This window comes from Meleagris gallopavo, chromosome 5 (genome assembly GCF_000146605.3).
Source record: "Meleagris gallopavo isolate NT-WF06-2002-E0010 breed Aviagen turkey brand Nicholas breeding stock chromosome 5, Turkey_5.1, whole genome shotgun sequence".
Lineage (NCBI taxonomy): Eukaryota > Metazoa > Chordata > Aves > Galliformes > Phasianidae > Meleagris > Meleagris gallopavo.
The window spans coordinates 52,454,723-52,479,454 of record NC_015015.2 but is presented as its reverse complement, the minus strand read 5'-3'; the positions used below and the strand labels follow the sequence as shown (position 1 = coordinate 52,479,454).

Below are 24,732 nucleotides of genomic sequence, written 5' to 3'. Positions count from 1 at the left end.
TGTCCTTGCCTTGAAATACTTCCGCTCAATAAAAAACTGATCAGAATTTAATGCTTGACTGCAGAACATACGTACTGAGACAAGATCTGAGGTTTCTGGCCCTTTTACTTCCCGAGTTTACACTCCTGGGGTTACTTAGAAAAAAAAAATCTCTGCATTTCCATTTAGATTTCTGAAGGAATAGATCCTTACAGAGAAAATTCATATAAAATCTGGATAATGATCCTCCCAGAAATATTTCACATCGAGCACATCAATTATGTAAAATTGCCTCAAGGCTATGAGGTTCAGAGAGCACAAAATGAATCCTGATAGATTATCTGTATTGTACATTTTATATATTTATATGTTGCATATGTTTGCATTATAGAGTCTAACCTCACTTGAGGCATTATCGTGGCATAAGCAATGATATTACCAGTGGAAGGGCTGTTATTACTGAAAGAGGGACAAATGGAAGATGAACAGTGTTTCAGATTAGCAGCTTGTTGGAGAAACACATACAAAAACCCACCCCTGAAATGGTACATGGTAAATTTTGCTATCTTGAGATGTGCTGCCATTTCTCTGCCTTCTGAGAAATGTGCAGTGTTAATCCTGCAAGACATGCTTCCCAATTTAAATGCTTCCCTTTTTCCTGGATCCCGAGCAGAAAATGCAAAAGCAGAAGCTGAAAAACAAGCTGCCGCCTTCTTTTGTGTTTTCTTTTTCCCACAGCCGAGACACAATCTCCTCTTAAATACAGAACAAACTGAAATCTGGTAATTAACTTGATGATGAATTCTGGAGTGTGATCTGAATAACTGTACAGGTAAAACAGTCACTGTGGTTATAAAGGATGTAGTTAAACTTGTCTTTATGGTATTCTCTCAGTAACATAAAAAAGCTTGAAGTCTTTATGTGTGTGTGGTTGAAACTTTTTACTTCAACTTTGAACTATTAGCATGAAAATTGGATGGCACTGAAACTGAGGAAGGTTTTAAATTACTTTTGTGTTTTTGAAGTAAATAACTGCTGCAATGGGGACTCCATAAGGAGCAGTGCAGTGCACCCTACCACTGAAATGTGCTTCTTTTCACTGTCTGCAAGAGATGGACCCAAAGCTGTTCTGCATGCCTTTCAGCTGATAGTGCAAGCGAGACATCGCACTACATGCATGGTGGCAAACCAGCATACTCATGGCCACATTCCCAAAAACCATAAGATCCAATGGGACAGCTGTAGGAGTGGATGGCAAAGGAGGTGCAGAATACATCATGCTCACAGCTGCTGCCGTGACCATCCTGTAACATGACAGAAACAGAGTCAGCAGTCATTTATGAAGCAGAACATCTCACTTGCTGTCCCTGCAGATGGTCTCTGGTTTCTGGGTGTATTTAAGGCACTGGTTCTGCTTTATGAAGCCCTAAAACATTGGAGAATCATTTATCTGTGTCATTGGCAGCCAGCTGTTTTTCTCTTGTAGTGTAATTGAAGGAGCAGGTGGCAGGGCATTCTCCAGAACTGCAGGGCTTGTTTTCTGTCATCATCTGAAATAGCTTGAATTTGGTAATTTCTTGTGCACAAAGCATCTGTTTGTTAGTGTTTTTTGAAGAAAATGAAAATAATTTCCCAGCAAGACGAAGGACAGAAAAGAAAGGCTGTAGAGGTCTGGATTCCTGTTAAGATTATTATTCCAAGGCTTCTTGGAGTTTGTTGTATTACTAATAATTTTTACATACCTCGACTCAGAGATAGGCTTCTTTTAGATAATTTGGGATACAAACAAATAAATATGTGCTTGTCTATTGGCTATGTTATTCTCCATGGCTAAAAAAAACGTTGGGAAGATTGGGAAGAATAAGGCTTGGTTCTTCTGTTTCTTGTTGTTATTCATTGCTGTGCTATAAAGTTTACCAGCTGCAATAAAAAAGGAGTTCAATGACTTGCTGCAATCCCCTAAAGCCAGTTTGGCCTGGTTGTGCATTTATGTCTGCTGAATAAAGCTAAAAGTTAAGTATGTAAGAGTGCCTTGTTAGTCTTTATTTGCTTTCACAATGCTTTCCCCCTATTACTGGCTTTTGTAGATTTGTTAAATTCTTTAGGCAAGTATCATTGTTCACACACTGTTAAGTTGTTGCAGTATTTTAGTGTGGTAGGGGAAGGTCACTGTGTGCATCAGGAATCTCAGCTGTTGGCAGAGCAGACATTGAGTCACAAATGCCCAAATAGCTTAGTGGCAGGAACATCAGCAACAAAAGCAGAAAGCCCAAGCTGTGTTTAAGTGGTGAATGTTTCACTTTAGAGCCTGAATTTTCCAGGGAATGGACTGAGGTGACTTTAGTGTGTCCCTATTTTACCTTGGGGTGGCAGAGCACGTGTTCCTGTGGCACAAGATGTACTTTATATCACACTGCTGCCTCAGTGGGTGAAGGCTGAGTGTGCCCAGAGTCACTCAATCTCCCCAGCTCTTTGCTTTTTGTTTTTAATCCACATGTCTGTACTGGCACGTGGTCTTGGAAATGCACTGATTAGGTAACTGCATGCAGATGCAGAGAGTACAATTTTATGATTTGCTATAGCAAACAGGAATAAAAGATTTAAGTAATAAAAGAGGCTGTAGTGATACGATCTCCCCTGCAAAGTCATTCTGGGAATGCAGTTGTTATCACAGAATCACACACAGGATTACAGAATCGCAGGGGTTGGAAGGAACCTCAAGAGATCATCGAGTCCAACTCCTCTGCCAGAGCAGGTTCCCTGAAACAGGTCACACAGGTAGGTGTCCAGCCAGGTCTTGAATATCTCCATAGAAGGAGACCCCATAGCCTCTCTGGACAACCTGTTCCAGTGCTCCGTCACCCTTACTGCAAAGATTTTCTTCCACATGTTAGTACAGAAATTCCTTTGTTCAAGCTTTTAGGCCGTTACTCCTTGTCTCATCGCTACACACCACAGACAAGAGCCTGGCCTCATCCATTTGCCTCCCTCCTCCCTTTAGGTATTTATAAACATTAATTAATTCCCCCTTCAGTTTTCTTTTTCCCCAGGCTGAACAGACCCATGTTTCTCAGGCTTTCCTTCAGGTCCTTCATCATCTTTGTGGCTCTTGGCTGAACAATTATATTGTTATATTCTTTTTTGTTCTTCTGTGAACTGAATTCCTAGTGTTCAACCATATCACTGGCCACTTCAAGCATAATTCAAATAAGGTGACCTTATTGAAGGCATGTTTCTGTTATGTTAAAAATTAGATTATTCTCTTTTTGTTAATTTTTCTTTCACATCGTCTTAAATTATTTTATGTCCTCAGCAGCACTATGAGAGTGCCTTGCAGTCATTACTTGTTCAATCCATAGGACTATTTCATGGGGGACTGGTATGCATAATTCCTCTCCACTCTGTTTTACAACTGGGAAGAGATACAGATTTTTAGCAATTTCATTAAGCTTAAATTTCTTCCATTTTCCCAGGTTCCCTCAATTTTAATTATTTTAATTGTATAACATATTCTCTTCTTGATGAGAAAATGGAAATCTTTCTCTGAAGAGACTAACAAGCAATGAAAGACCCTGGGTATTTTGCCTCTTAGGCCCAGGATTTGGAACTCTAAATAGCTAAATTTGGGAAGAGGGGGAAGAAGTCTGTTGCTTTGTAGGTGGGTAGAGTCTGTTTTCTCTTTTTATCAGGAAAAAGGAATCAAACATTGAGGAGGGAGGTTTGATTCTGGCTTTTTCAAATGTTCATGTTAATAATATTCAGCTGTAGGAGTGAAACTCATTTCTAGAAGGTGTTTCTTCACTCTGCCTACCATGGGTTAAATAGAACAGTTTGTTTTCACTTGGAACAGCTGACTGCCTTCAATCCCATACTCTCCTTTATTAGCCACAACATTTATACATTGAAAAGACAAACTGGTTGCTAACCCAGTGCATGCACTCCTACCTCTAAGTTCTTTTATAGCTATATTTTATTACTAACAAGGCATCAGAGAAGGGATAGAATGAAAACTACACTCGTGCACAGCTCTTAATCAACTCAGGGCCCTGAATTAGAAGGCTTCTTCCACATATCATCTGAGCATTTCTGCTTATACAACACCTGCAGCCTTTTTATCACCGTGATATCTGATATGATATTTGTCCTCATTAAGACAGGAATGAGTCCTTTCATGCATATCTGCATCAACTGGAGTTATTGCATATTGAGTGGATTTTTGGGTGCAAGAGCAGGAGTTACATCAGTACCTGCAAACCAGCTGCGCTGCAGGTGAAATGAGAGCTGGGCACCTGGGACAGCAGAAAACAGATTCTTGTTGGAGCATGCAGGGAGCAGCAGGGATCTCAGCTCCAGGATCCCCTCTGGCACAGCCCATGAGAACATATCTCTGATCCTAGGAGCTACACCAAAAGTAAGCACATTGCAAAAAGAGGCTAGATGTGTTCTGGCTCCTCAGACTCATCACAGGGTTATGTCCCACACTTCACTAATGGAAAGGAAATATTGGGAATCAATCTGCAAAGGAGATGCAGGAGAGTTTGCCATCCAAGAACATGAAAAGGAGGAGAGATGCAGGTTGTTCACTTCTTGCCCTCAGTTCAAGAAGGGGGAGAAAGGCAAGGCATGGAGTTGATATGTTATGGGAAACGGTATGTGGAGCATAAGATACAAAACAGATGGGAATTTGCCTTAGCATGTGCACTTACATGTTTTAATCAGTTCCAGGCATCTTTTCTTGGAAAATCCAAAATTGTCAAGATTATGAAATGGAGCGGATTCATGTTCAAGGGTGTGTCGAGTTACTCATCACTGGAGTAGGAGCACCGAAATCTTCCTGAGGATTCTTTCTGACAACATATTTTCATTTTCTGTTCAGAGGTGGAAAAGAAGCCACAAGTTATGGAATATGTTCACAGTTTATACTAATTATGGATTCTCTTCAGTTTCAGAAGAACTGCTGGTAACTACTACAAATGAAGTCATCACCTAGAGGCCAAAATTAAGTCTGTAGGCTTCCTCTGCAATGCGATGGGAAAGGCAGAAGCTTTGACAGAGAGCCCAGGACATTTACAGGATGTTGAGGGAGCTGCTGGGAGTTAGCTAATAGCAAATCAAATATGAGAATAACTCTGAAAACACATCCCACACTTCAGGCAGAGCTACAAATGACATACTTTGAGTTTATGTGCCATACAGAATCTAGCCTAAATCCCAATGATAGTTGGTTATGAATATTCTTACAAATAATTGGGAAGAGTTCACCTTTTCACAGGGCATCTGCCCACTTTCATTGTACTGTCTACCACTTACAGCTCTTGCCTGGAAAGGAACTTTCTTTTTAAAAATACCTTTTTTTAAAATGTGATCACCAATATTAATTCACTGTCATTTTGTTCACTGCAGATAAATGGAGAACATCCACAATATCACTGAGAACCTTCTCCTTTCATTCTGCTGAAAGTACCAGTGAGACATCTCCTTCAGACTCCCACCTCTGGGATGCTATGTGCTCTGTGTCCTGGGGCTGGGTCTCAGGAAAAGGCCAGGTGCTCAGTGATTCTCACAACTTGCTTGCATTACCAACTGCACCATTTTCCAGATAATGCAGCCCGTGTATCCCAGGGCAAACCAGAACCAGTATAACCAGTATTTTGAATGGAAGCAGTACTGCAGACTCTCGCTCTCAGGGTTGCATGATCACTGCTGTTTTTCTTAATCATGAAGAAAGCGCTCAGAATTATGTGGGTGTATGCGATATTCCCTCAAATGTAAAGTAAGCTTTAAAAATCCATCATGAAGTGAGCAATTAAAATTTTAGTGGCGGATGATTTAAAGTATGTAGGAGGATTTAGTGTCTTGCCCTCAGACATCCGAGTCCTTAAGTGCATTGTCACTATGGATGAGTTCTAGAATATTTACTTGGCACGCCAGAAAGGGGACTCAGAGAGATCCACTGGGCTCAATTCCAGGAAACTACCAGTAAATCTCCTACTGTGGCAACTGCCTGACCCCATGGTTGTTTGAAAATTCCTGCCACCTTCTCATTTGTCCTGGCAGTGACACAGGTCACTGAGTAGAAATGCCCAAGCTGCCCAGGCAGCAGTGACAGGTAGGGCCAGGATCTCAGCTGAATCCTGCCGTGGTTCAGACATACAGCAAACACACGACCTCATTCCACCTGAAACCTTTGGGAAGCTCATTTGGCTAGGTATGCTCGGTGCCTCATGGCACCAAGTTTGTCACTGTTAACAGAAATATTCACCTAGGAGGTGAGAAATCTAAATTCAGTTCTAGCTGCACTAGGTGATCTGAACTGAGAGGTATTGGGAGTTCTAGTTCTTGTGTTGGAGCCCCCTGAATCCTGCCTTTGGATGGAATGAAAGTTAAGCAGCTGAAAGTTTGGACTCAGGGTGTGTAAGTGGTTGGAGCTGACCAAGGATGCGAGATTGCTGATTCACAGAGCTGTGGTGCAGCTGTGCTTAAAGCACAGAGAAGATGCAGGAGCTCTGTGTTAATTTGCCTGCACACCTCCTAATACCACCCTCATGATCTGCTGTGGTTGCTGAGAAGCAAGCAATGAAATGGGATGTACAGAAAGAGGAGTATTAATTATGGAGGGGATGGGAGACTGCTTATGTGTTTGATCACTGTATTTCTGGAAAGAAAAAAAGTCATTAACCGAACTTGGCTGGAGGAACTTGCAATGTAGGTTCAACTGCTGAGAAGCTGTGTTCTCAGGATTGTTTTGTTTTGCCTCTTTATTGCGCTAGAAACTACATACTGCTGATGAAAGAGCTTTTAAAACCAGCTTAGCCAGGCTGGTCTAAGGAAGGCTAAACACTGTTCATGAAAGGATTGCAGTTGTCATGCTCCCCCATCTTAAATTTTGCTGGTTTTCTGCCTAATCTCATGTTTTCCTCCTTCCAGTTCTTGTAGATTGAAGATGCTTACTATATGTAATATAGTTTTGCCTTATGTGGCTGTCCTGCTGTCCACCTCTATCTATGTATAGATGCATGTGTATGCATGCACACCTCTTTTAGTATGCTTTCTTACCATTAGCTCTTTCTGCTTTCTCACCTGCTTTTGTTTGCTGGGAACCTACCTAGGTCCCACCTAGGACAGAACTCTAATTTTTTCTAGTGAGCCTGGTCTTTGTTAAGGCACTGGAGATGCACACTGACCCAGTTGCTTGTGAACATACCATATGTCCTTGGATGAGCGTGAGAATAATTATCCAACGTCATTTACACAACCAAATCATAAACAAATCCTAGCTAAAATGGTTAAGTCTGTAGATAGAATCACAGATTTCTGCACATTATCCATATGAAAATAGAGCTGACCCTTCTGTCCTAGAGAAATTTGCAGTCTTTGAGTCCACAGGCTTTGAGTTCTATGGTAATGCCAGCTTACTCTGTGCTGTATACAAAGAAAAATGAAGAGAGCAAGACAAACTCAATAAAGCTAGCAGCCCTCTTTCAAGTGCAGATTTAGTAAGAACATCTTCTTAGCTCAGCAAGATCACTGTCCTTCCTCAAAACACTCACTAGAGCAGAACCAGGACTTTTATACTGAGAAAGAAATGAAATTGAATGGTGTAAGGGGCTGTTCATCATGCTGCTATTGCACACCATGTGCAGCAAAATCTTGGCACATTGTGCTTTGCTGAAGTGGCTGACCGTAGTGTTTAGCTAAGTAACAACTGCCTGAGAGATTTTTAATGAAAATGCTGTGTTTTTTCTATCAATTAACAAGCTACTTCTATTTTTTTAACAGTGCTTGAAAAAAACACACTGCAGGATGTCAGACTCTCTTACCATGAGCTCTGTGTTTGCTGAGGTGCAGTTCCACAGCACCCCAAGAACACAGGTAGATCAGTCTCTGAACTAAAATGCAGTTATCTTTGTCAGAGCATTCCAAACATTTGCAGAAACATGGGAAATTGGAATAAATCACAACCCTAATCCAAACCTCAAATCATGTTCTCTGTAAGCCTGGCCAAGTTTTATTAGTTGTATCCTTGAACCTGGGCCATGTCTTCAACAAATCTGATATGACACAGCTTTTGACTTAAATGGTTTAAAAGCATAAATTTGAAATGCTTGTACAAATAAGTACTTATTGCCTTCTGGTTTCAGCTGCATTTTTGGCCACATACAGTTACTAATATAAATGCTCTTTTCATGCAGAGATGGAGGAAGCTTGTATGTGGGTGGCCCTTGGGAAAAAAAGAATGAACACTCGCTTTCTTAGTGTTGAAATACTTTCTGCAGAGATGGTAAAGGTAAGAACAATAAACAGATTGAGATGTAAGAGAAATTATTTAGGTCCAGGTTTAGGAATGCTTAATGGGCCTCCAGGGCTCTCCTAGTTCCAACTAAAGCTCAGAGGAGCCAGGAGTTCTTAACACCTCTGAAAGGCATTATGCTGTTACCAAGAGGTGAAAACCTTATAAAGGTATTTCTTCTCTCTGTGCTTCTATACGAATAACACATAGAAGTTGATCCTTTGTAGATCAACTGATGAGAAGTGCTAGAAGAGCTATGTTCCATCAATACCTCAGGTGAACTTCTGAATAATTTCCATGTTGCCTTTCAGACCCAGAAACCCTCTCACCCCTCTACAAAAACATTTCATTGAAACCATTGATGTATCCTTGCTGACAATTAAAATCTAAAGTATTAACTGCCACATAGTCCTTAATAAAACAAAGCTGATACTTTGAAAGAGCTGTTTTCAAGCTCTTCCTCATACAACTGAACAGCACCCAAAAGAAAATGTAGCAAGTACAAGATTATTACAGCATCTCCTCCCATTGTGCTGGAAAACTGACGTCAAACTCATATTCGTGTCTTCTAGCTATGCCAAAACAGTAAAAGCCACTGCACCAGAGTGTGCGTGTATCGTGTATTTGGCATCTAACTGCTTTAAAGAAGTACAAAAACAAAGCAGAGGATCATTGTGAAGATGATAGCAGGGAAGGTTTCAGGAGAAACCCCTGCTAACGGATACTGACCCACTGACAGCAAATCCAAACTTCACATGGCCATGGGCCATAGCATCTGTAGTGGTCACCTCCTAGGGTAGGCCCTGGGGTCAGGAGGTGGCCCTGGCTGGGCGGGGAGAGGTGTCCTTGTGGGAGAGGTGTGCTTCTGAGAGAGCTGTCCTTGTACCAACTCCTCTGCACACCCAGCTTGCTGCATGGCAGGAGCAGGCCCCTCGTGTGGAGACTTCACTTCTTGCTTCCCCTGTGCTGTCTGTTCTGAGCTCTGGGTATGACCAGCCCAGAAAAGATGGCAGAAATTCCTGAGGGAAACTGTTTAAGAAACAAGCAGAGCTGGATGACAGCTTGCTTCCAAAGGAGGCTTCAGGCATCTGAATAGAGCTCCATGGCATTTCACCTGAGAAAAATTTGGTATAAAGAGCCTGGCTGGCAGAGGAGTGCAAAGTTTGCTTTAAGAAACAAAAAACACTGGACAGAATTTGCAGACTGTGGGCTAAAGGGTGGGCAGCTGCAAAATGTTTATCTAAAAGAATCCAGTGAAAAGATACGGAATGGCTTTTTAATTACTCTGTCTGGGAAAAGATTATACAGAGATTAAGGGAAGGGCATGTTTGCAGAGATAATACAAATCGAGGGACAGCCAAGAGATCAGAGGTTGCCCTGAGCCTCGCCAACCAGCCTGTGCCTCTCACCCATGAAGGCACACAGTGCAGCTCCCACCAGAGCCAGTGCTGCCAGCACAACACAGGCAGGCTTTACCTCCACTCTGGGCAGGTGGTGGAGTTACAGGGAGCAGAGCAAGGGCACATGGGTGGAGAAAGTACCCAAAAACAATGAATTAAAACTGCTTTTGGTTAATTAATGAATTAAAACTGTCTTCTGGTTAGGTGTTTTGTTGTTGTTGTTGTTTTGTTTTGTTTGTTGTTTTTTGTTTTGTTTTGTTTTGCCATGTTTATGCTTAAGTTTATGCTTAACTTATATTTTGTATCTAATTTACCTTTGCCTTCTTCTTCCCTCAGAAATCTGCTGCTGGTCCAGGGCCTCTGCATATCTAAAACCATATGATGTAAAAAGATGGCTCAGGGCAGAGCCTTGGATCCAAGCGGTGCAAATCAGCATGTGGCAACTCAGAGCAAGCAGTGCTGCAAGGCAAAGAAAGGTCTGAGCTTGATTTTCTTGGTCTCTTACCAGGCTGGGACAATCTCTGCTGATTCTCTGGAGGTGGGAATCATCTAGCAGACAAGTAATCAGATCCAGGCTCTGCTCTTTGCCACTTTCGAAAGCAGAAGTGTTCCAGCCTTTCTAGCAGCAGCTGTCTTTCCTCTTTGAAGTTGTACCTGATGTGTGTAAAATTGGGTGCAGGCTTAGCAGAAGTCTGCATGTGAATCCCACATGTGTCTCTGTGTTTTCTCCCACAGAGTTACTGATGCAAGTTTTCATGCCACTGAAATGTACTGGTCAGGAGAGAGATCCATGTTTCTCTTCTGCGAATACATGGCCATTTTGATAATAGAAAGTGAGTCCAAGATGTGAAAGGAAAGAGATGACTGAAGTGAAAGAGCAATGCAAATGCTGAATTCATCCCCACAGATTTTGATGTCTCAGTCTCTCTCTCTGGATAACTCATCTGTGTTGCACTGTCATTAAAATACTTGTTACGTGACATGAGCAAACTTACAGAAAATTTATGGATCTTTTTTTTGCTTTGTCTTTTTCATACAAGTATGTATTTGTGATCTTAACCTTCCCCCAGTATTGTTATGAACTCACTGACCTCACCAACGAGCTTCTCCATGCTTTTCTTTTAGAAAAGACATTGAGTGGAAAAAGATACAGCTTAAAAAGGTTTTCTCAGTGGCTAGATATTCTCAGTGTTTGTACATGAGTCAAATTCTGTAGTTAAAAATGTATCTACAGCAAAGTAAGACGATTGAAATGGCAATGGAGACTTGAAGAGTTCATGAGCTGAATGATGTCTCTGTTCCCTTCTCCACTTTCCTGCACTTTGCTGGTCACACATGGGAGCAGATACAGTATGCATGCAGTGACTTTAAAGAAGGTGATGTAGAATCCCAGGCAGGAAATCCAAATCTGATGACATAGGAATGTGGTGCTAAGCAGGAAGGTGTGCATCTGAGCTGCAGGCCCCAGTTGGGTCTCAAACAGGGTAACTGTGTTGTAGATTGCAATAAGGGCCATTCGCTATTACTTACAGGACTCAGGAATGCATACTATTTCCTACCAATAGGAAACTTAACAACATGTTAAATAATTTGGCCGAACAAAATTTTGTTTTTCTTCACTGTTATACATATGCTGTGTAAACAGTAAAATTGTTTAGATCCATTTCAGAGAATTAAAAGAGTGTGGAATGAGTTTGCCTTACTTTGCTTGCCACCTGTTTAAATAAAAGCAGAACTTACTGTAGGCCCAGCTGTCCAGAGCCTGGGGAGCAAAGCCCATGCGTCATCTGCATGATTGATTTTAATCCTCATCATGCCATGGCTCTGAAGCACAATAAATCAGTGCCTTGGCAGAGCTCAGGAAGAGCGCTGGCTCAAAGCTGTAACCCTGCTCTGGATACCACCAGTCACTTTTTTGAGGATAACTTCTGCATCTCCTAAAAAGAACGAGGAAAGCCATTGGATTGGGGAAACAAGCCAAATTTCCCCTCATAGCAAATGGCAGTGGGGTGAGGCAGGTCACAAAAATGCAAGAAAGGCTGAGAGGAGACAGCAAATGATCACCATGGTTCCACTTCTTTGGGACCATTCACATCTTTGCAAGAAGCAGAGTTACTTCAAGGGTTGGAGTGCAGGCATAGCTCCTCTCAGCATATCAGTGATTAAACTCAAGCCATTGTACAATGTAATAGAATAGGTGGCACGTTCTTATCTAAATGGCATGTAATCTTTGCAATGTGAAGTTTTAACCCATATGCCAGAGGCTTGCTTTTCACAATGTCAAGGTCTTTGCAGCTATGTGTGCAAATTGTATTGTGTTCTCATTTGCATTTACTCATTTACATTTACTCATAAATTGTGGGTGAACACACAGATCAAGGAATTTTGTAAACATGGAGGGATTAGCTCATACACGTATGCAAATACCCAAGTAACAGAGACAGATCTTGCAGGATACCTCAGCCTTTGCTGGGAATTTAGTGGGGCAGAGGTAGAATCATAGCATCACAGAATCACAGAATCACAGAATCACAGAATCATAGAATCATAGAATGGCCTGGGTTGAAAAGGACCACAATGATCATTGAGTTTCAACCCCCTGCTATGCGCAGGGTCACCAACCACCAGGCCAGGCTGCCCAGAGCCACATCCAGCCTGGAGGCAGGGAGAAGGGGAACACCATGCTGAGCTGCAGCTGGGTTGTACATCTGCTAAACCATGAACTCATGCAAGCAAACACACCTCTCTGAAGGCCACCTGTGCAATGTGCATCCAGCTGTGGGGATTCAGCAAATCTTGCCACCACCTACCTGCAAAATGTCAATGCAGGAAGGAGAGTAGGGCAAAGCGCTCATGCCTGTCACAACACCTCAGGCACTGGGTGCACGACAGCTTCATGCCCTTCCCAAAAATGTGGCATTTACAAGCAAGTCTCACCCACGTGGGCACCAGAGTCATGAAGGACACCACCTAGGATGTAGATAGCCCACAAGTGTCACACTAAGTGATGTTGTCATCCTCAAAATCCCTGACTGACATGAGGACTCCCTACTTATTGTGTTCTATGGGCACATGGTGGGGTTGAAAATAAGATATTGATGGTAAGTAAACAAAAAAGAGCACTGCTGTTTGGTCACCTCCAGCAGGGAAGAGGAGAGATCTCCTGACTCCTGACAGGGAACTCAGTTATTGGCACAGGTACTTTGTTTTGCATGGAAGGAACAGGAGCCCTGTATTTGTGAGCTGAACAATAGCATTAGTGGAAAAAAGGGGTGGGACTGAACACTCAAGGTTGCCTGCAGGCTGCTGGGACCTTGTAAGGCACAAGCTGGCACACACAGGAGGGCAGCAGGGCTTCCAGCTTTCATGTTTGTGCTGGGCAGAGAATGGTGCCAATGTGTGCATGTCTGCTGGGCTTCTGACCACAGAAAATGCATACAAAAGCATATGTGGTTAAGTGTGAAATATCAATGTGCCCTTAGAGATGATGTTGGGTCTCAGTATCCCTATAAAGCCTTAACAAAGCATCCGCCTGCAAAGGCAAACAAAAGGAGGTGTATGATGAGGAGAGTGCAGCATCCTTCTTTGCACTGACATCCTGCCCCTCTGCCCCCCTCACAGGCAAAAGGTCTCACAGGACCTTATAAGATCTGAGATCTTGCTGCAGTAATGAAAGAGGTATTGTGAGACATGAGGTTTTATTGCCTATTTAATACACTCCCTGAGCAGAAAAAATGAGTCCAGTATTTACCTTGAGATTTAACCTGGACACGAAAGTAATCCTGATCAATCTGTGTTTTCTATTTGTGTTGGGTTTTAATGAGCAAAGTTGAACTGTGGAATGCTTTAGCTTTTTGTGTGACAGAAATCATTACTGAAGGCCTTGATTGAATATAGGAAGTACATGTGTATTTTCTGTCCAAAATTTTCATGTTTTGTAAATATTCTTTGCAGCCATAGAAATCTTCTCTTTAAGAAATTTCCTGAAATAAATGAAAACAAAAGCAAAAGCAAGCAGAGTTGTCATATATTGCTGGGCCATGTTCTTTGCACAGCCTGTGGGAGACTGGCATCCCCATCACTGCTGCCCCATGGTCACCTTTCCTTGGGAAACCCCTGGTGCTGCCCCTGGAAGCTGCTTCTCTCTCCATTTTTCCGTTAGGGAATTTGGATCATGGAGGCAAATTAAGCCAGTAGGGAGTTAATATAGTTTAAGGGCTTAACACGTGATGGCACGAGCCGAGTGAGTTCTCCTGGTGCCATCACAGTGGGCTTTCCCACCATAGTGTCACACATGTTTCTAAGCTCACCATTCACTTCCACGTGGTTCTTATCAGGACTATAAAACTAGCTATTGCTTTTTAAGATTTCCAGGGAAACATCTCTCCCTGTAACTTCTCTTTTGCTCCAGCTTCATGTCAAATCATCCTTTTAAAGCACACAGGGCGGCATAGATAAAAATTCCTGTCTCTCATGTTTTCATGATTGCAAGGGGATGGTGCACACTGCATGCTGTTATTCTGCATTTATGCAAGCATGTAATGGCTCAAACAGGCAAAAATCACTTTCTTCTGTTGCTTTCACCTGTCAGTTTTAAGGCTAGAGCAAGAAAATTTGATTCCATGATGTTCCAAACACAGCAGGGTCGGTCTTCAGACTGTCCTTCCTTCCTGAGTGGAGAAACTTGGGGTCACACGCCATTTACAAATATTGGGATACACCTTCAAAACGTTTTGGTAGAAGCATTTCCAACAGCTAGTTCCAGTGGTAGTAATTCCTGCTTCAATAAATTGCTCCTGAATGCTCATCACTTGCTGGCCAAAGTGATCACTGCGATTCACACAGCCTAATAGTGATAGGATAAGGGTGGAAGGGCTTTAAAATAAGAGGGGAAATTCAGATTAGATGTCAGAAAGAATTTTTTTACGCACAGATTGGTGAGGTCCTGGCACTGCTGCACAGAGCTGTGGGTGCCCCACCCCTGGAGGTGCCCAAGGCCACGGATGGGCCCTGGGCAGCCTGAGCTGGTGGGGGGGGCAACCAGCCAACGGTAGGGAGTGGGGCTGGATGTCCTTTAAGTTCCCTTCCAACCCAACCACTCTGATTCCCATTTCAGCTTGCGGAACACGCTGCCCCGCTAGATGTCAGTGTTGCTTCTGCAAACCGCAGGAGCTGTGGCAGACACCAGGATTCTTGCGCTTGTTCAATTGCATTTGCTTTTTTGGAAATGAGGCACTCGTTTCTATACGAGCCACGGCAGCCCCACCTTAACTCAGCCGTAATATTCCCGATGTCTTCAGTGCCTGTGTCCTGGCAGAGTTTGAAGGTGCGGGAGTTTCCTGGAGGATGGGGATCTTGCCTTCCATAGGAGAGTGCTGGGCAGGAATGGAAAGAATATTTCCATCAGTCAGTGTTTGTTCAATACCTGGCCAAGGACAGCACAAGAAACTGACTGGAAATTGAAAAAGAAGAAAAATTCATTTTCTTCCTCTTACCTAAAGAAGGAAGGAAGAAGATGAAGTTAAGAGCTTTCATTTCCGAGATCTTGAAACCCATAAAAAGTAAAAATCCAATCACAGAAAATGTTCTTTTATTTAAAAAAATCAGTTAGTTTTAATATTTTAAAAGTATAAGCTCTTTCCCGATATGTATTCAGGACATTTAAGATACAGCAAAAACACATTTTAAAGCAAATGATCACTCATTTTTAATTGTAAACCAACCTCCAACTAGTCTGACCTAAACGAAAAATAATCTCTTTTTTAAATATTAAGAAAAAAAAATCATTCATTCATCACTTCTAGTAGTTTTATTAAGGAGATAATTAGGAGTCTGAATAAATGCATGTTAGATACAGATTTCTTTGAACAAGTAAAGGTTACAGGTGCCCTCCTGGTTAGTCACACCTCATTAATTCTGGCTGTCACTGAGATCTATCCTTCTTTAAGAACTGAAATAACTGTAAGGACCCATTGTAAAATGGAAATTAAAATAGCAGGCAGTTTGTTTTTTTTTTAACCAAGGTTTTCCTGATCGTTAAACTCTGTCACCGTTAAAATTCATCCTTTCAATCCACCCCTGAAATGTACAGTTAATTGTCCCTTCTAAACGCAATGCACAGTAGGCAATTGCCCTTTTGCATCTACATCTCTGGATTCAGCTTTTTCATTAAAATATAATTACAAGCGATCTTTGAAGTTGTCATCAAAATGAAGGATTAGTGGCACTGAAAATGAAGGTTTAATGACATGAAATAAACGTCAGCTGTAAGCAACTTCTCTTTGCACTTCTAGCCTTTCACCCCTTTCCTACTTTGCTTTTGGATTCGCTGATAGTGAATAAGGAGCATAGAACCAAATTATGCAGTGAACTTTGTTATTAAAACAGCAAGAAGTAATACTTTGAACTGGAGAGGTATTTACACTTGTTTTGGTCTGTGGTAGCAGAGGAATAAAAGAATCTCTGTGTCACCCAGGGCTTTCTCAGGGACACTCACAGATGAGCAATCTCATTGCCTCAACGAGCACATGCTGTCCCCCATCCAGCATTCCTTTGCTTAGACAAGCAAGAGTCAAGCCTCATAACGAGATGTCTTCTTATATCAAGTAATATTTATAGAAATACAATGTGCTTATGCATGTCTGCCTGCAGCCTTTCTTGTATCACTGGTGAAACCTTGACCTGGCTTCTCATCCCAGGCAGGTGACACATCCAGTTCATTGCACATCTCGTCATCATCATTGGTGTCCTCCCACTGGCTGGCACTGCAGGTCTTGCTGTGGTCCCACTCTGCTCCACCTGAGCCCGGCCACACTGGAGGGATGGCTTTGGGGTACAGCTCAGCTCATTGAACCACTGGTGAATCCAGTTAAGACTTCCACTTTGAGTCAGAGAGATAAACTAGCCAAGCCAGACGCTGATGTTATTCTCTGTTGGTTGCTTTATCTCCCTGAGTGTGGTCAGTGAGTTCTGCACAGCCACACATGCCATGGGGAGGGAAAAGGGAGCTGCAAGCAAGCAGACATGCTTAGACGTAATATAAAACAATGCACATTACACCTCGTGATGACATGACCTTGTGATTAATTTGTTCATTAAAGCAGATCAGGTTAATCAGAAAGCATCCCAAAAGGTACCTCCACAGACAGCAGTTTTCTGTTGTGTCTGCTGGTTAACATGACCCACTCTGGGGCCTCCCATCACTAGATCTGATGTAGGATGGTTGGATTTGATGATCTTTAAGGTCTTTTCCAACCCGAGCTATTGTATGACTCTATGTGGCACAGCTGTGATGGTTCAGCATGGGATCCCATCTCTAAGGCTGCCTGACTTAGATACAGAAGTGGTTCACACTTACCTGCATGGGTAGAGCTGCCACGAGCTGCAGCCCTGCTCCCCCTTTTCTGACCTGGCAGCCATGGTCCCATGCACTGAATCTGGTCACTCAACAGAAAACCACCCACATGCCTTCCTCAGGGCAATTTTTCAGATGCGTTGGCTCATTTAGGCTGAGATATATGAATTCCAAAAGTTTCTGTCCAGTTCTGAGGAGGTGAAGACCACCTGGTTGGAGACCCTATGGAAGAAGCAGCAGCGAGGTCTTGTGTTAATCATCCTCTCTATCAGAGCCATATTCCTGCCAGGATTTCTTTGCTCTTCATGCCTATTTTTCATCTGCTCCTTCTCATCTGTATGAGCTTTTTCTCTGCTGGGAACTCCTCTGCCCTCTTGCTCTGGCCATCCATTGGGATCATTTTGCACTCAGCCACCAAACCCCAGCAAAGCTCAGGCATGGCTTCAACCATCTGAGGCTGGGGCTTGTCTCACTTCTTCCCACCTCTAGCAGCAATGGGCACAGGCACCCCAAATGACACACTCAACACTACAAACCCTCATAATAATACATTCCAGAACTATGATCATCATGAAGTTTCCCTTGTGCCTGCAAGGTGTGCTTTTTTGAGCTTGCTTTTTCCAACACCAGCAGTACATGTGATAAATAACTAAGCACTGTGCCGGCCTGTATGTCAGTAGATATTCTGCAGAAATTGAAATCCAGAAAAAATACTTATTTCTGCAGAACAAGGGCCAGAGATTGGGGAGATGGTGACCAAAGCTGGGACATGATCTGCACCTGGGAACTGGGAGGAGAACTGTGGGGAGCAGGGCTGTGTTGTCCTTCACAAGGATCCCAAAGCTATGTGGAAAAATAGATGGAGAAAACAGCCACGTGGTGGGTGCTGGCACAGCACTGGCCAGTGCCCTCTGTGAAGCAGAGCTTTGGTGGTGCAGTAATTCCCCCGTGCCTGGTAATAGGGCCTCAGCAGCCAAAAATAGCTGGGTTTGTCATGGGGAGGATGACACTGCCAGGTGGACTGGGCCATGCTGCAGGGAGAGCCTGACACAGTCAGAAAATGCAATAGCCTCTTATTGAGCACACATTTCATTTGGTTTCAGGAAAACTATTTACCAATCAATACAAAGCCATTTACTCAGGAACTGGAGGCTTCCTGCACTGCTGCAGAGGTTCAGTAGCTTGGGAACCTCGCAATGGGCTTAAGGGAAAGGACACAGCCTCTAAAGCTGCTTTCAAAATAGATGGGTGTGCAAATGAAGGAGCAATTTAAAGTCTCCGTGTGATACTTCCACTCAATGCTTATCAAAACATCAGAGCTGCCCTATACCATCTATAACAGATGACAGTTTACTAAATATATCCAGTATGCCAACACAAACAGCACTAAGTACCAAACCAGGGGATCACTGCTCCACGTGCTGATTTTCTGTCTGCTCTGCACAAAATTGGAGCTGAGAGGACTGAAAAATGAAGCAAAGAGGAGAATGCACATTAACATCCAACAGGAAGATGGATTTCCACTTTGGCAAATGCCTACATATCCTCTGTGACAGAAAAAGTCACAGTTGTGCAGAAAATGTTACGCTATACGCAATGGCAACTTCGCACTACCTGTGCTACTGAATGAGACTTTTCAAGCTAGAAAACAGCATAAATCAGAAAATAATAAGGGTAATGAATTAAAAGTAATAAATTATTTATATTTTCTGCCCTGGGGTTCATTATAAATATTGTCTGCTTTTCAGACGTGCATATATACTCATTGTTCTGATCTGTAATTGAACAAGTACTTAGCTCAGATGCTTTTCTGCTGACAACTCTGTGGAGTTACACTATTAATAGTCCTAACAATTGCTTACTAGTATTTGCATTGAGGTTCTGCTATGAGATCAAAAGATATTGCCTGAAATCCAATCATAGATGTTATAGTAGAAGAACCTTCTTTAGTCTTTGTATGTGTATGAAAACATCAACCTGAAGGAGTCAGGAACACATATACTACTGGAATTTAAGAAGCTAGCATCTAATTCCCTCCATTCTTCTTGCAAATCTCAGCCAACTGAGTCATCAGTTAAGAAATGTTCATTTTAGTGGGATTCCTAAACAGCACAGGTCTCATCCCAAGTGAGAGCTGTACACAGAGCAGGGCAGTATCCAGGCTGATTCGTGTTTGCCTGGGCTTTAATCTCCTTGCAGAGAAAATCCCAAACTTGAATGCATGGAAAATTGGTGTTGCTAATCTTATTTTGCAGGAGAAAAGTAGTGTACCTCAACCAGCATCTGGCAAGGTACAGGCTTTTAGCTTCTGACTTAGAAGAAACCTTGTATGCAACCGCACTGGTTGGTAGTATCTAGGATTACATGTTTTTCCTTAGAAATTTTAAATATGCAATACCAGCCTGAATCCCCTTTTTCTGTATTATTTACCATAGCGTAGCAGCAGCAGGGCAGCACACATTTCATAGGCCATAAAAATCAGAATGGGCTTAATCCTTTTCTCACACTAGATTTACATTCGTGCCTCTGTGAGTAAAGTTGGCAATAAAGATGTTGACACAGTGGATGGCTGGCCAGGGCCCAAGGACAAAAATTTTTGAAGGTAGTGACTGAGACTCAGTTTTGCTGCCAGAGAAGCCTTAACCCCACATCTTTCTATTGAGGGTTTTTTGTTCTCCATTGAATCATATTGGAAAGCAGCTACCTGGGAGTTGCTGAACAGGGCCATGCTACAACTACTGAGATACATGTAGGTGCCCAGAACATTGTAAAATAGTTGGGCAAAGCAGAACTATTGTGTGTCTTCCCTAGTCCCAGAGAAAGGGTTTCAGGAATGACAGGAGGTCATCAAACAAAAAAATGCGTTGGTCCTTGGGTGCCTTCTCCTGTCCAGTTCTGCTTTACAAGCACCTGGCACTTGCAGACCTCCTGTTGGAGCTATCTTGCAAAGAAAGTACTTATCCATTTCTTCTATGTCCCTGAATTCAGACCTAGTATCCAAGTGTTGCACTTTAGTATTGCAGCTTCTGCTTTGGTCAGCTGAATGCAGTGTTGGCAAGCTTCTCCTACCCAACTTCTCTGCAAAAACTGAGATACCACACTGCTGCTGGGGTGCAGGGTACTCCAAGACACCAGCTAGCCCTGGGGCGTGAGGGTAAAGCTGATAGGATCAGCATAGCCTTGATGGCAGGCTGCTTATAGCCCTCTTACAAATACACTGTATTATAGGTGCTGCAGCTGTGACAGGCTAAAGATAAAAGATACAGGTGGTTTTTTTTTTTTTTCATTAGACTAACTTAATGAAAAAGTGAATAAACTTCAGGGTTTAAGATAAAGGGATTTCGAGTCTACAACCTTGCCTGAGATTACTGATAAGATCAGGTCAAGGTCTGATGATCAGTCTAACAAGCTTCTAAAACTGTCTGCTGAGCCCACACAGATGATCAGGAATGCAAGGCAGTGAGCTGGATCCGAAAAGGCACTTAATACCTGAAGCAGGATGTGGGCAGGTTGGTGGTACATCAACAGAAACTCAGGATTTGAGAAACTCCATTTAGCTGGAACTAAGGGCTAGAGGTGCTCAGCCATTACTTTCTCATTTTCTGGTGGAACTTGAAGTTGCTCCTCTTGCCTAACAAAGGTGGGAAAATGTAAACGGGAAACCTTTATTCATGCATAAGGGCTGTGTTATAAGTGGAACTCATGAGCTCTGTTTAGTTCAGATTGCTGGTACCTGTCTTCATGAGACTAACGTGGGCCATGTCCCAATCTGATCTGGCACCTCAGATCTGGAAAACATGGGAGCTCACACCAATCTGTGCTCAGCATTTCCTCTTGGTTACCTTAAGACACTTCCCCATATGAAACATCTCACATACAAGACTGTGTAGGAAGATACAAGTGTGTGGTGCAGGCTCCTGGGGGCTGCTATAAGGTTCAGGCACTGGTTTGTAGGTAACTTCAGTCTTTTCTTTTTTGATTGCCAGGAACAATCCACAGGCAAGAATTTGGGAAAAAATGGAACAAAATAAAAGGTAAAAATTTTACTTTGAATAGCATAGATTCACTAATGATGAACCTATTCCAGTTTTCCTACACATTTGCTGCAACTTTAGCATTATTAACCTATTTTTCTCTTCTGAAGCTGTGCTTCTCTGTTCTTAAATTAGCTGGTGACCTAACAAAGTATTTAAGCATGTGTAACTTTAAACATGCAAGTGCTGCCACTGACCTCAGCAGGAAAAGTTAGGTGTTAAAAGCAACGTCCCTGCCTAAGTGGTCTGCAGGGTTGCTGTCTTATACTCTGAGGAGAATGTCATACACAATGCTTAGATTAAATGGGAGGGGAAAGGGAGCATTCCTAACATGATTACATTCAGGCTTCCTTTTATGTTTTGCAGAGGAAAACAGTATGCAAATACTGCACGTGCCTGCATGGATTCAACCTTTATTTCCTCTTTTTTGATCTCCCTAATTCAGTCAAATACATTGCCTGTGGTTGTTGAGCAAGAGACTCTCCTCCAGGGACTGTGCCATGGGCCACGTGGGGGAGGGGGCACTGTGTATTTAAGCAGATCCCTATTCCCCTTGCTTCTTTCCCCCTCCAGTGCTCTTGCTCCAGCTGCACCTCTGCAGAGATGGGGTAAATCATACCTGGGCACTGAGCCAGGGTGAAAATAAAGGGGATGAGGAGGGTGCTGGTTTTTTTAAGTCATCTCTGGATCTGATTGACTACACAACTGCACAAAGAGCTGCACCAGCATAATGGACGGTATGTAAGGCAACCAAAGTGATGCGTGCAGAACCACCTTGTTTCCTCTGTGTTGCAGTGGCAGCAGGGAGGAGGGAAGGAGAATCCAAAAATGAGTTTCTACTCTCACCTCTCCCCTTTCCTCCCTTTCCTGCTTCTCTCTCCTGCATGGGATGGAGTGAGAGGAGTGCGGCCAGGTGTGGTCATGGAAGTTTCTGGCAAGGTGAGAGAATTTTGAGAGAATATTTGTATAGCAAGAGAATAAGGGACCAGCACCTTGCCAGAAACCAGCTCCAACTCATACTGTTTGTGTCCATCTCTCTGCTGGATCCTGCTGCCCCTCAACTGTACCTGTTTGTGTATCCTTGCTGCCACCAAATTCTGAAAGCAATCCATCTGAAAACAAAATACTGTTTCTCTGGGCTAGTTGTCATCTAACTCCCAGCTCCAGCATACACAGTGTGCTGGCACAGCACAAGGGGTTGCATGTAGGAGAAAGAGGAGGGTCAGTAGGCCAAAGGTTCATTCTGGCACACCAGAGTGTAAACGTGGCTTGGAATATCCAAACAAACACAGTTTCCACAGACATCACTATCCTTCAGAGTTAACATTTTATCCAGCAGATGTGGGGAATTTGCTTTCCCTCCAATGCTGGATTCCAGTTGTGCAAATTCTCCATTGTAGGAGGGATGTCCCACCATGGAATTCATGTCCTTATCTCATGTGGGACCTGACAGCTTGAGATACCTGGATGCCTTGTATGGGACACATCTTGCAGCACCCAGCTCTCTGTTTGCTGGATGGAGTGGTGTGGGAAAGGCAAGACACACCCACACACACTTTATAGGAATTTCTCATCCCCACTGTGGTCACCTTCACTACTGCTGGTCGAGCTCTGGTTGCACAGCTTCCAGCTGTAATCTTCCATGAAGACTGACCCACAGCAGCTGCTTGCTGGCCTCCCATACACCTGTCAGGTCTGTAGCAGTTCCTAGCTGGAGGACTGTGTCTAAAAAGAAATTAAAGCTTATTTTCAGAGTTTTATGTTGTACTGTGTAATCAACAGATGTAACATTTGGATATAAAATAGGCACTTATGACTTAATTTTACCTTTGAGTCTCTCAATGTCTTTTTAATGGTGTTACTATTTAATTGTCTGCATTATGTCTGCCCAATAGCATCACTTAATGTTATACTTTCTATTGTGCCTTCAAAGTACTTTATAAGCTAATTATGAAATGAATAATTTAAGTGTAAATAGACGCTGTGTGTTTGTATTTGACAAAGCATGACAGAGAGCTGCAGCACTGTGTAAGCTGAATGAGAAGCTCTACAGTTTATGTCAGAGGGAAAAGCATGGAGTGGTAATGCTCCACAGCACAAAAGGCTCCAGGAGACTTTTTCCGCAGCCCCAGTGAGCAAGAGCTTTGGGATAATTCTTGAAGTAACAAAGCTTATATTTGATGTTACAACTTTTTCTGCCCTGTACTTAAACTCAAGACTGAAATATATCAGCCAAAGCTAGTAAACAAGTTGAGGACCCTTGTTTCACTTCAAGCATATGCACAGCTGTAAGCATAACACAGAAGTTAGGAAACTATAGCAGAGGGCCTGAATCATTGAATCATAGAATGGCCTGGGTTGAAAAGGACCACAATGATCAACGAGTTTCAGCCCCCTGCTATATGCAGGGTCGCCAACTAGTAGACCAGGCTGCCCAGAGTCACATCCAGCCTGGCCTTGAAGCCAGGGGCATCCACTGCCCCATCCAATGCAGCCCTCTGCCTTCTTCTGTGTCCATGGAGTATCAGACAACACTGTCATTGTACAAACTCAATGAGAACCCCAGTGCTCATTTAGCAGAACTCCTTAGTTGATTTAGCACAACAGCAGCATGAATCAGAGCAGGTGTTTGCCAAGGCAGAGCAGTCAGGTTATAACCAGCTTTGGCTGGCACATCTGCAACACATTGCATTCTTGGCTCCAGCTAAAATAGCAGGCAGGAAGGTACAGAGCTCACTATTGACTGGAAAGGAAAAAAAAATCTTTACAGAAAATCAGGTGCCCAAATCTCGCAGAGCTTTAGACACACCTATGGGCATAAGACACTTGCCTAAGTAGTCATGAAAGAGTGAAACACTTGGCTTTCTAGCCTCAGTAGCTTTAAACTGGAAGAGAGTGGATTTAGACTAGATATTAGGAAGAAATTCTTTACTGTGAAGGTGGTGAGACTCTGGGACAGGTTGCATAGAGGTTGTGGATGCCCCCTCCATGGAAGCATTCAAGGCCAGCCTGGATGGGGCTTTGAGCAACCTGCTCTAGATGAAGGTGTCCCTGTCTATAGCAAAGGGTTGGAACTGAATGATCTTAAAGGTCCCTTCCAACCCAAACCTTTCTGCGATTCTGTAATTCTATGACCTTGTTTGTTTCTACTTAGTTTGGCTGATGTTTTATCAGCACAGATTCACCAGATCGTGGAACCATTAAGGCTGGAAAAGACCACTAATATCCCCAAGTCCAACTCCAACATGCCCACTGCTCACATCCCTCAGTGCCACATCTCCACGGTTCTTGAACACCTCCGGGGACTGTGACCCCCCACTCCCTGTGCAGCCGTGCCACTGCATCACCACTCCTCCTGAGAAGAAATAGGAAGTGGTTTGGGGGAAGTTACCTTTTCCTACGGATAGCTCGCTGAACTCTGAAATCTCACTCTCATTACCTGTACCCTCTAACTTCGTAAAGTCCATAGCCAAAAGCTACCCAGTACCAAATGAAACACATAGGAGGTATTTCTTCCTATCCTTACAAAAAAAGGAGAGAAAGAGAGAGAGGAAAAAAAAGAAGCCCACCCTCCTCCGAAGTTCTGAAAACCCTTTAAGTTGCTGTGCCCACACAGTCGGTCCCCATTCATCCCCTGCACACAGCCCAGCAATGCCAGCTGCCGCCGCCATTGCT

General features: G+C 43.1%; 2 long non-coding RNA genes across 4 annotated transcripts; one reads left to right on the top strand and one right to left on the bottom strand.

Moving 5' to 3' along the window:
• Nucleotides 1-5,910: 5,910 nt before the first annotated feature.
• On the top strand, nucleotides 5,911-11,421 carry LOC109368038. Of its 2 annotated transcripts, none has more exons than XR_002115685.2 (5): nucleotides 5,911-6,088; nucleotides 7,759-7,851; nucleotides 8,172-8,266; nucleotides 10,006-10,145; nucleotides 10,405-11,421. It is a non-coding gene; the product is annotated as an uncharacterized LOC109368038 (long non-coding RNA). The 2 variants fall into 2 exon arrangements; XR_002115684.2 differs by having other exon boundaries at nucleotides 5,911-6,187.
• Nucleotides 11,422-14,699: 3,278 nt separating this feature from the next.
• On the bottom strand, nucleotides 14,700-24,726 carry LOC109367917. Of its 2 annotated transcripts, none has more exons than XR_002115487.1 (4): nucleotides 24,627-24,726; nucleotides 22,647-22,782; nucleotides 17,027-17,245; nucleotides 14,700-15,044 (listed from the first exon to the last, which is right to left on the bottom strand). It is a non-coding gene; the product is annotated as an uncharacterized LOC109367917 (long non-coding RNA). The 2 variants fall into 2 exon arrangements; XR_002115488.1 differs by lacking the exon at nucleotides 14,700-15,044 and adding an exon at nucleotides 15,310-16,676.
• Between the last annotated feature and the right edge of the window lie 6 nt (nucleotides 24,727-24,732).